Here is an 8,131-nt window from a genome sequence, read left to right on the forward strand (position 1 = left end):
TTCCTACCTCTTCTGGGTTCTGACCTCACCATAATGAAAACAAAAAAATTAAACTAGGAGAATGTGATAACTTTCTTTGACTAAATCCCAGATTTGAAGGTTAAAAGAAAATGAATAGGCTGTGATAAGCTATTTGGAATTTTTGAAAATTGTTTTTGATATTTGGTAATTATTGTGTATCCTATTTTTAGTAAATTCAAAACATTTGGCTTGAAAACTTATATAGACAGAAAATTGATGTCTATGCTAATGATAGCCACACATGGTGAACAAAATTAGTGGATTATAATGCTGGGCCAGCTAAAATGATGCAGATTACATCTGATCTTCTTTAGTGACTCACATTTTTATTTTTCAACTCATGTTTTATGTGACTACTATGTTCTCAGAATTATGATACATGGAAGAATTATATGACCACTTCTATTTCAAGGAGCTTAACTTATGGTTGAGAAGTTCAAAACACCATTGAACAAGTTATGAACCATCAGTAGGCAAAACACACAAGGCTATGCTTGAAGGAATTACGAATTATGGATTCTAACATGTTCTCTTTATTTCAGCAACAAACTGAAATAAAGTTTTCTACTTGATGAAATCCAGTGACAATTTGACTTTGCCTTTATTTGGAGCCTGGTCCTCATACCCTTGGGAAAATTCTCTGTGTAAATTATTCTTCATTTTATGTCAGATAAACTCAATCCAACCCATTCCAGTATCATCTGGTGGCCTTCACAGATTTTTGACCCCATTCACAATGAGAAGTATATTTTATATTATGATGCCATATAGTCATAAAACTGATACTTTTGATGAAACTGTTATAAATTTTATAATGTATGACGTCTTTTGATACCTTATATTTGATTCAGTTCTGTTATATTTCCTTTTTTAAAAACACTACTGATCATGACCCACTGAACTCATTTTATAAGCTATTGATGGTCATCCTGCTGCAGTCTGAATATCATTTGAGTCTAGATTTTGAATGGGTTGTGGATTTAAGAATCACACTTTCCTTAAATAATTACAACTTGTTTTCCAACAGGGGCTTTAAAAACATGAGTTGACTTCGTAAGTACCTATAAGCATGGGTCACAGATATTTACTTGCATCAGCCCTAAGTCCACATGAACCCTGTCCTTTCAGCTTGAGTAGGTCTGAAATTTGTTTTCCCAACCTCACCACCATTGGGGCACTATTTCTAACTTCTAATATTAAAACTGAAGCTTCATTAGACAAAATATATTTCAATACCCGGCTTCCGCCACAGCCTCAGTGGAACTGGGTCAATTCACAAACTCAAGAACAGACTTCTTCAATACACTTTTCCAAAGTAGAAATATCCTTAAAACATTTGGCCTCAGGATCCTAAAATTATAGGTATCTCTGACTGAAACTAAAATTAGAGAGAGAGAAGAGAAACATAAAATAAACTGTTCTGATGCTGAAGATTAAATACATACTTAAATTAAATGCATACAATTCATAATGAAAAAGATACAAAATTACTTTCAGTTTAAGAACAGTAGAAATTCATTGTTTAAAAAAAACAGAAGTACATTATAGATATTCTGTGTTCTTACATTACAGGAGAGATATGTCATATTGCTATTTACATAGGGAACACAATTAACCAACTGAATTAGTGATAAACCTAGATTTGTTACAATTTGTTTACAGTCTTACCTCATAGGTGGAAAATGTAAAGAAAGTTAGTATTCTTTCAATAAATGTTTATTGAACACTCACTACATAGTAAACACAATTTTAGGCTCTGAAGAAACAGATGAATAAGTCAAGCATGGTCTTCAGTTATAAGACTTGTATTTCATTGGGTGAGGGTGGCCAAAACACAACAACAAATAAAAGAGATGAATGTTAAGTAGTGTAAGTGTATGCAGAGAATTAAAAGGTAATATGATGATACTGTGCAGCTACTTCAAATACATTGGTTGGGAAAAGTCTCTCTGCAAATGGAACAATGGGATCCACAGCTGACTGACTATAAGGGGCAGTCCCAGAATGATCAGAGAAAAGAGCATTGTCCAGCAAGGAACAGGCCTGCTGGAAGAACCGAAAAAAGCCAGTGATACAGGGTATGGTGAGTAAGAGGAGGATCAGTGCAAGACTAGATCAAGCAGGAAGGAGGGATCCTATTATGTTTGGATTTTATTTTAAATATTATGAAAAGCCTTTGTTATGTTTCAGGCAAATCTGACTCATACTTTTAAAAGATCACTGATTGCTGTGTGGATAGTGATTCTCAGGGAAAGAAGAGTGGAAGCAGGGAGAAAATAAGAAAGCTACTTTATTAGCCAAGAGAGAGATGACAGTAGCTTAGACTAGGGTGACAGTGGCAATAGCTTGATGACTTGGTGACAATGGATAACGTAGCTAGTCCGAGGGTGAAGGTAAAATGATGCTACATAAAACATGATGGGTGCAGCATGTCCTTGTATAAATGCACCAAGAGTAAAGCAGAAAATGTACACAAGGATAGAGATTTCACTTATCATTCCTCTGTACATTTTCAATATGCAAACACTCAAAATTCAAGCATTGTCTCTACACTAATAGTCTCAGAAACCACCATTGTGCTCAGGGTCCTTGTTAGAATAGGGCATCATATATATGACTCAGGATAAGACTTATGAAAGAGATCTGGTTCCATAAAAAACACTCACCACAATAGAATAAGAAATTAAAATGTTATTAAGAACCTGGAAAAACTAAGAGAGAAAAATTACTACTGCCACTACTACTACTACTACTACTACTACTACTATTACTACTACTACTACTACTTATAATAATAATAACAACCAAGAAAAATTTCTAGAAAGTCAAAAAAGGGGGGAGGGGAAACAGCAAGAAATCAAAAAATGTATCTAAATGCCCTGATCAAACAAACATCTTCACAACCAGTATGCAGCAAATCAGTCTATGACTTCTACAACTCAAGATGGTTCTATGTGCAAAAGGCCCCTAGAAATAATCTGGCCCTCAAAAATATTTGAGAAATTAAATTGAATGGGACTGAATTTTACATAAATGTTTGCCTTTACCTCACTAAGAGCTTTATTGGCTATTTCAATTCCACGCTAGTCACAAAATTTGAAGCATTAAAACAATAATTTCAAAAGTGCCTTGGAATATGTATCTGCCATCTGCTTTTCTCTATGTATTTATGCTCTGGAAATTTCTGTTTGTGAACTTCTTTGTTAGTCGATGTGTTGAGATAGACCTTCTTGTTATAAATTAAAATACATTCAGAATTAAATTTTCACAGAGTTGGAAGGTTTAAAGTAACCTTAGGTTAAAAAAAAATAAAGTAACCTTAGGTTACATTCAAAACCATTACTTCGATTATTATGTTTTAAGTTTCATTACTAAGTTAAATAAATCATCCCAATTCCTTCCCCTTCTAGACTCACAACTTTATAGTATGAAGCAGCTCTTCCTCAAGGCATATATTTCATTTCCCCCTTACTTTGGCTGGTTGCCTTTTACCTTCATAGTAACAGAAATTAATTTTAATCAGAATTTCTCCTCTACAGGTTTCCATAACATCAACATTTTAGTAATGTACCTTTTTATTCCAAAAAGGAATGTAGTTAAGTTTCCCTATAGGCTTTTATAAAAGGCAAAATAGCTTTTATTTTTCAGAACTCACTTGATCGAATTGTATAAATACTTTCATGTCTAATACCATTCATATAACTATATATTTCTTTTAAACTTCAGTCTGACTCACTGCTCATTCCTAGAACTAATATCAAAACTGTAGCACTAAGAGCAACCTCTAGTTCTCAACTATGCTGTGATTATCTCAATCAGTATCTCAGAAATTAAACATACTAGTAGTAGCTCTCTATCCTTCTAATTTTTCTTAGGGAAAAAATTTCCCAACCTGTTCTTTATGATTAGATCTTCAAAAGGTAAAATTAAGTAGGACAAGGATGATCTTATTTGTACAATTTAAAGGGGATTAGATACCTAAATTATCCAATTAAGTGCTTAATTGTTCACTTTTAACTGAAGATGTGACCAAAAAAAAAAAAGAGAAAGAGTAGGAAAGGGTAAACTCCTATAAATAAAATACATATTTTTTTAAAAGCCTGAAAGACTAGTTTCAAAAATACACCCAAAATTTGTAATTGTCTCTACATGTTGCCAAGAGTATAACCTCAAACAAAAATTTTTGAAAAAAGATTTCCTAACTAGCCTATGGACATTCTCTCCAATTTCATGGTCAACAGAACCTTATCATCTTTGCATAGTTGACCAGTGGCAGGCAAAAAATAATTAAATAAAATAAAACAAATAAAAACTAATGGCCAAAATTTAAACTTTGAAGGTGCTATCATTTCTAATTTTATAATGCATGACGGAGATTTAGTCTTTTTCTTTTTAACTAAATAAGGTTCTATGCTTATGCTCTCTAGGGAAGGTTATTTAGTTCATACCAGGGAGAAATAACTCACCTGACACCTTCTTTCCTCTTATAAATGGTGAAGAAGGGGAGATTGCTAAGAGCCAGATCAGACAGGCCATTGTCAAGCACAGAGTATGAGTGAGTTTTCCATAAGCAGGACTAGGCTTGGAAAGACTCAGAACGCTCCCCTTAATAGAAGAGTTTTTTAGAGGTGGAGAGGTATTTCCAGGGACCGGAGAAAGGGGGTAGATTGGGTGAGAGGCAAATATCTTGGAGGCTGGAGACTGTAGAGGAGACTTATACAAGGGTTTAGAGAAAATATGAATTGTATAATAATTCATTATAAGTTGTTTATGTTACAAAGCCTTCTAAGTCCAATGTACATGTGGACTTGTTAGTGGGGGATATGTGGGAGTGGAATCAAAAAAAGAACCTTGTCACATTCAGGACACCAAGGAATGCAATAGGACAGCACACTAGGAATAGTGGAATGGCTCATGAAACTTATTGCTACAGTTGAACAGTCGAAACCTGAGATGACTAAAGAAATATCAGCCATTGTCTACGGCCATGCTACCCTGAACAAGCCCGATCCCATTGGATCTCGGAAGCTAAGCAGGTTCTGGCCTGGTTAGTACCTGGATGGGAGACCACCTAGGAAGACCAGGTGCTGCAGCCATACAAAATTAAAAAATAAGGGATTGTAAGCTGATAAGGTCCTTGCAATCTGTGAAGTCAACCAAGGGTTGCCTTGCCAAGAAAGAAAGAAAGGAAGAAAGAGAGGGAGGGAGGGAGGGGGAGAGAGAGAGACAGAGAGAGAGAGACAGACAGACAGACAGACAGAGAAATCAGCCATTCCTCAGAATCTCCAGAGACCTGAAAAAGGTGCTAGAGTCCAAGGAAATATGGGTTGAGGTTAATAAAGCAAATTTCACTTCAGTTTATATATTAAGAAGGAAGGGAGGAAGGAAGGAAGGGAGGCCTCACTAAAAATTTAGATTATATTTGTCTCTACAATCTTAAGATAATTAGTCTTATAAAATATGATCTTTGGGGCACAACTCTCTCATTAATCTCTCATATAGTATCAGCCTAGAGGTTGAGTAACCTGATCTTTTCTAATTGGTCCCACTTTAACATGGATTACTTATGCAGATATTATGATTATGATTTTTTAAAATTTTATTTTATTATTAGTTTCAAGTACACAGTGCATTGGTTAGACATTCATATAGTTTATAAAAACAATCCCCCTGATTGCTCTTTCTCTCCTCTGGCCCTCTACATAGCCATTACATTACAGCTAACTGCCTTCCCTTTGCAGTGCTGCCCATCCTTGTGACCATCCATCATCTACTAATTTGTATTTCTTTATATAATTGTGATTTTTAAATTGTTTTCCTTACGCTATTAACGCATATCTATTTCTTTCCACAAAGTCACTAATTTCATAAAAAATAATCTGTTCCTCCCATTTGGATTTTCTCACTGTTCATTAAATATTGTATTGCGTTTTAAAAGTCGCTTAAATACGAAGTCAGTCACTTCATTCAGCCAGTTGTTGCAAATAACAGGGTTGAAATAACAAAAAATAAAATCCAAAAATTCTATTGCAGGACGGTTTTCATTTTCTGAGCCTATATAGGGACATAGGTATATACATATAAAAGAAATGTACCATGTTTTTTATTTGTTTGTTTGTTCTATAGTAGAACAATATATGGGGTTAGCGGGAGCAATAACTTAATATAATTTAGTATGCATGGATAAAGTTTGCGTTGTCCTGTAACAGAAGGTTGGCAGATTGCAGCCCTTTGGACCAAAAAATAATAATAATTTTATTGAAGTACAGCCAACTCATTCATTCATTTGCTCTACCATGGCAGTGCTGAGTAGTTGCAACAGAGACCACATGACCTACAGGGGCTAAAATACTTGCTATCTGGCCCTTTACAGAAAAAGTTTGCTCAAACCTGCTACAGCACTGTTAAATTAATTAAACAAGGAGGCCATTAGACTGAGGTGGCTCTAATGCCCTGGTGGCCTATGCAAGCAAACCAAAATCTAAGCCCGTAAATGCCTCAAGGTTACAAAATCAAAATGCTAAGAACAACCAATCACAAACGGCTAACCAGGCCTTAAGCTGTAAACCAGTCAATCCAGTAATTTCCTTTCTTTGCTCCCACACTTTTTCTATGGAAGTCTTTCCCCTCGCTCCTGTCAGCAGAGCACTCCTAATCACTTCCAGACTGATGGTGCCTAATTTGAATGGATAAATGCTTAAATAAAGTCAAACTTTTTATATGCTTCGATTTATCTTTTAACAGCACATTATTACTAGTAGTTACTGTCATGATCTGTGCAGGTGCTCAAAACCATTTAATAAAGTATCTTAAATACATAAAGGTTTATTAAGGTTAAAGTGACCTGGAATTTTTCCCTCTGCCCCTCCTGATTCAGTCTCTATCTTTACACAACTCTGAGCCCTAGAAGCTGACCTCTATGGATGCAAGAGTCATAGGCTCCTTTGCCCCACGGCTTCCTGTTAGATCTCGGAGTCAATGGGAGATCAAATGGTGGATGGTGGCAGGAGCTTCCATGTATTACCTCCCCAAGGTGCCTTCCTGCCTGGCAGCTCTTGAGTTAGCGGTAACTCTCCATGCTCCTGTCTGGCAGTCCTCCCTAAAATTATAATTATTCTTTTTGGGTTATGGTAACTTTCTCCCTCCTCTGGCCCCCTCAGACCTAGCATAAGATCTGGCAGCTCTTATTTGCGCAGGGCAGCTTCATCTTTCCTTGTCATGCCCCACCCTCATATGTAAATGTGACCTCTGTTCAAGTCTCATCAGTTACTTCATTGGAGCAGGCCTTTTCCTACAAGGATCCTGGCTGATTCATAAAGTAACCCTCCAAGTAAATGTGGGTTTAAATGCTATATATTTCAATTACTGTGTGACTCTGAGTAATTGTTTTACCTCTCTAAACCTTCTTTGAAAACTGAGAATAATAATACCAACCACAAAAAGGTGCTAAGACAATTCAGTGGGATATTGATAAAATGCTTTACACAATGCCTGGCCATCAGGAAGTCCTCAATAAATGGCAATTATCATTGTTTTTAGTTTTAAGCATCTATCATATTCTCAATCAAAAAACAAATATGTCAAGAAATAAGAATGCATAGAAACATTAGTATTATTTTAATAACTTTATGGCCAATTCTACCAACATTATTTTCTCCAAGTTCTTTGTTTCCAATTATTTCAGCATGTTACATGAGAGCATTGAGTCTCAACCTGGGGCAACTGTGGCTCTTCTTCTCTGGCAATGTTCAAAGACTTTTTCTGTAACAACCTGGGGGCAGGGTGGGGAGGGAAGGTGTGCCACAAGTAGGTATCTAGTGGGTAGAGATCAGGGAAGCGGCCAACCATAGTACAATGCACAGAACAGTTGCCCAAAACTAAGACTTTTCCAGTCTCAAGTGTCAACAATGCCGAGGTTGAGAAACCCTGCATTAGAAGATGATTTGGAGCTGGCTAACTTTTGGGGAGGCTCAGGAGAGTGAGGAATGAAGCCAAATTTATATTCCACACACTCTCTGGTTTAGAATAGATATTCATGCCAGGCAGTGGGTAAAGAAATGTGTTTTCCTAACATTTCAATACTAACGAGAATGATTTTGCATAAATAGGC

At 35.9% G+C, this 8,131-nt stretch overlaps 1 pseudogene; it reads left to right on the forward strand.

Moving 5' to 3' along the window:
- Window positions 1-4,998: 4,998 nt before the first annotated feature.
- Window positions 4,999-5,117, forward strand: LOC111737509 (annotated as a pseudogene).
- Window positions 5,118-8,131: the final 3,014 nt, after the last annotated feature.

The sequence above is a fragment of the Pteropus vampyrus genome, unplaced genomic scaffold (genome assembly GCF_000151845.1).
Source record: "Pteropus vampyrus isolate Shadow unplaced genomic scaffold, Pvam_2.0 Scaffold27, whole genome shotgun sequence".
Classification (NCBI taxonomy): domain Eukaryota; kingdom Metazoa; phylum Chordata; class Mammalia; order Chiroptera; family Pteropodidae; genus Pteropus; species Pteropus vampyrus.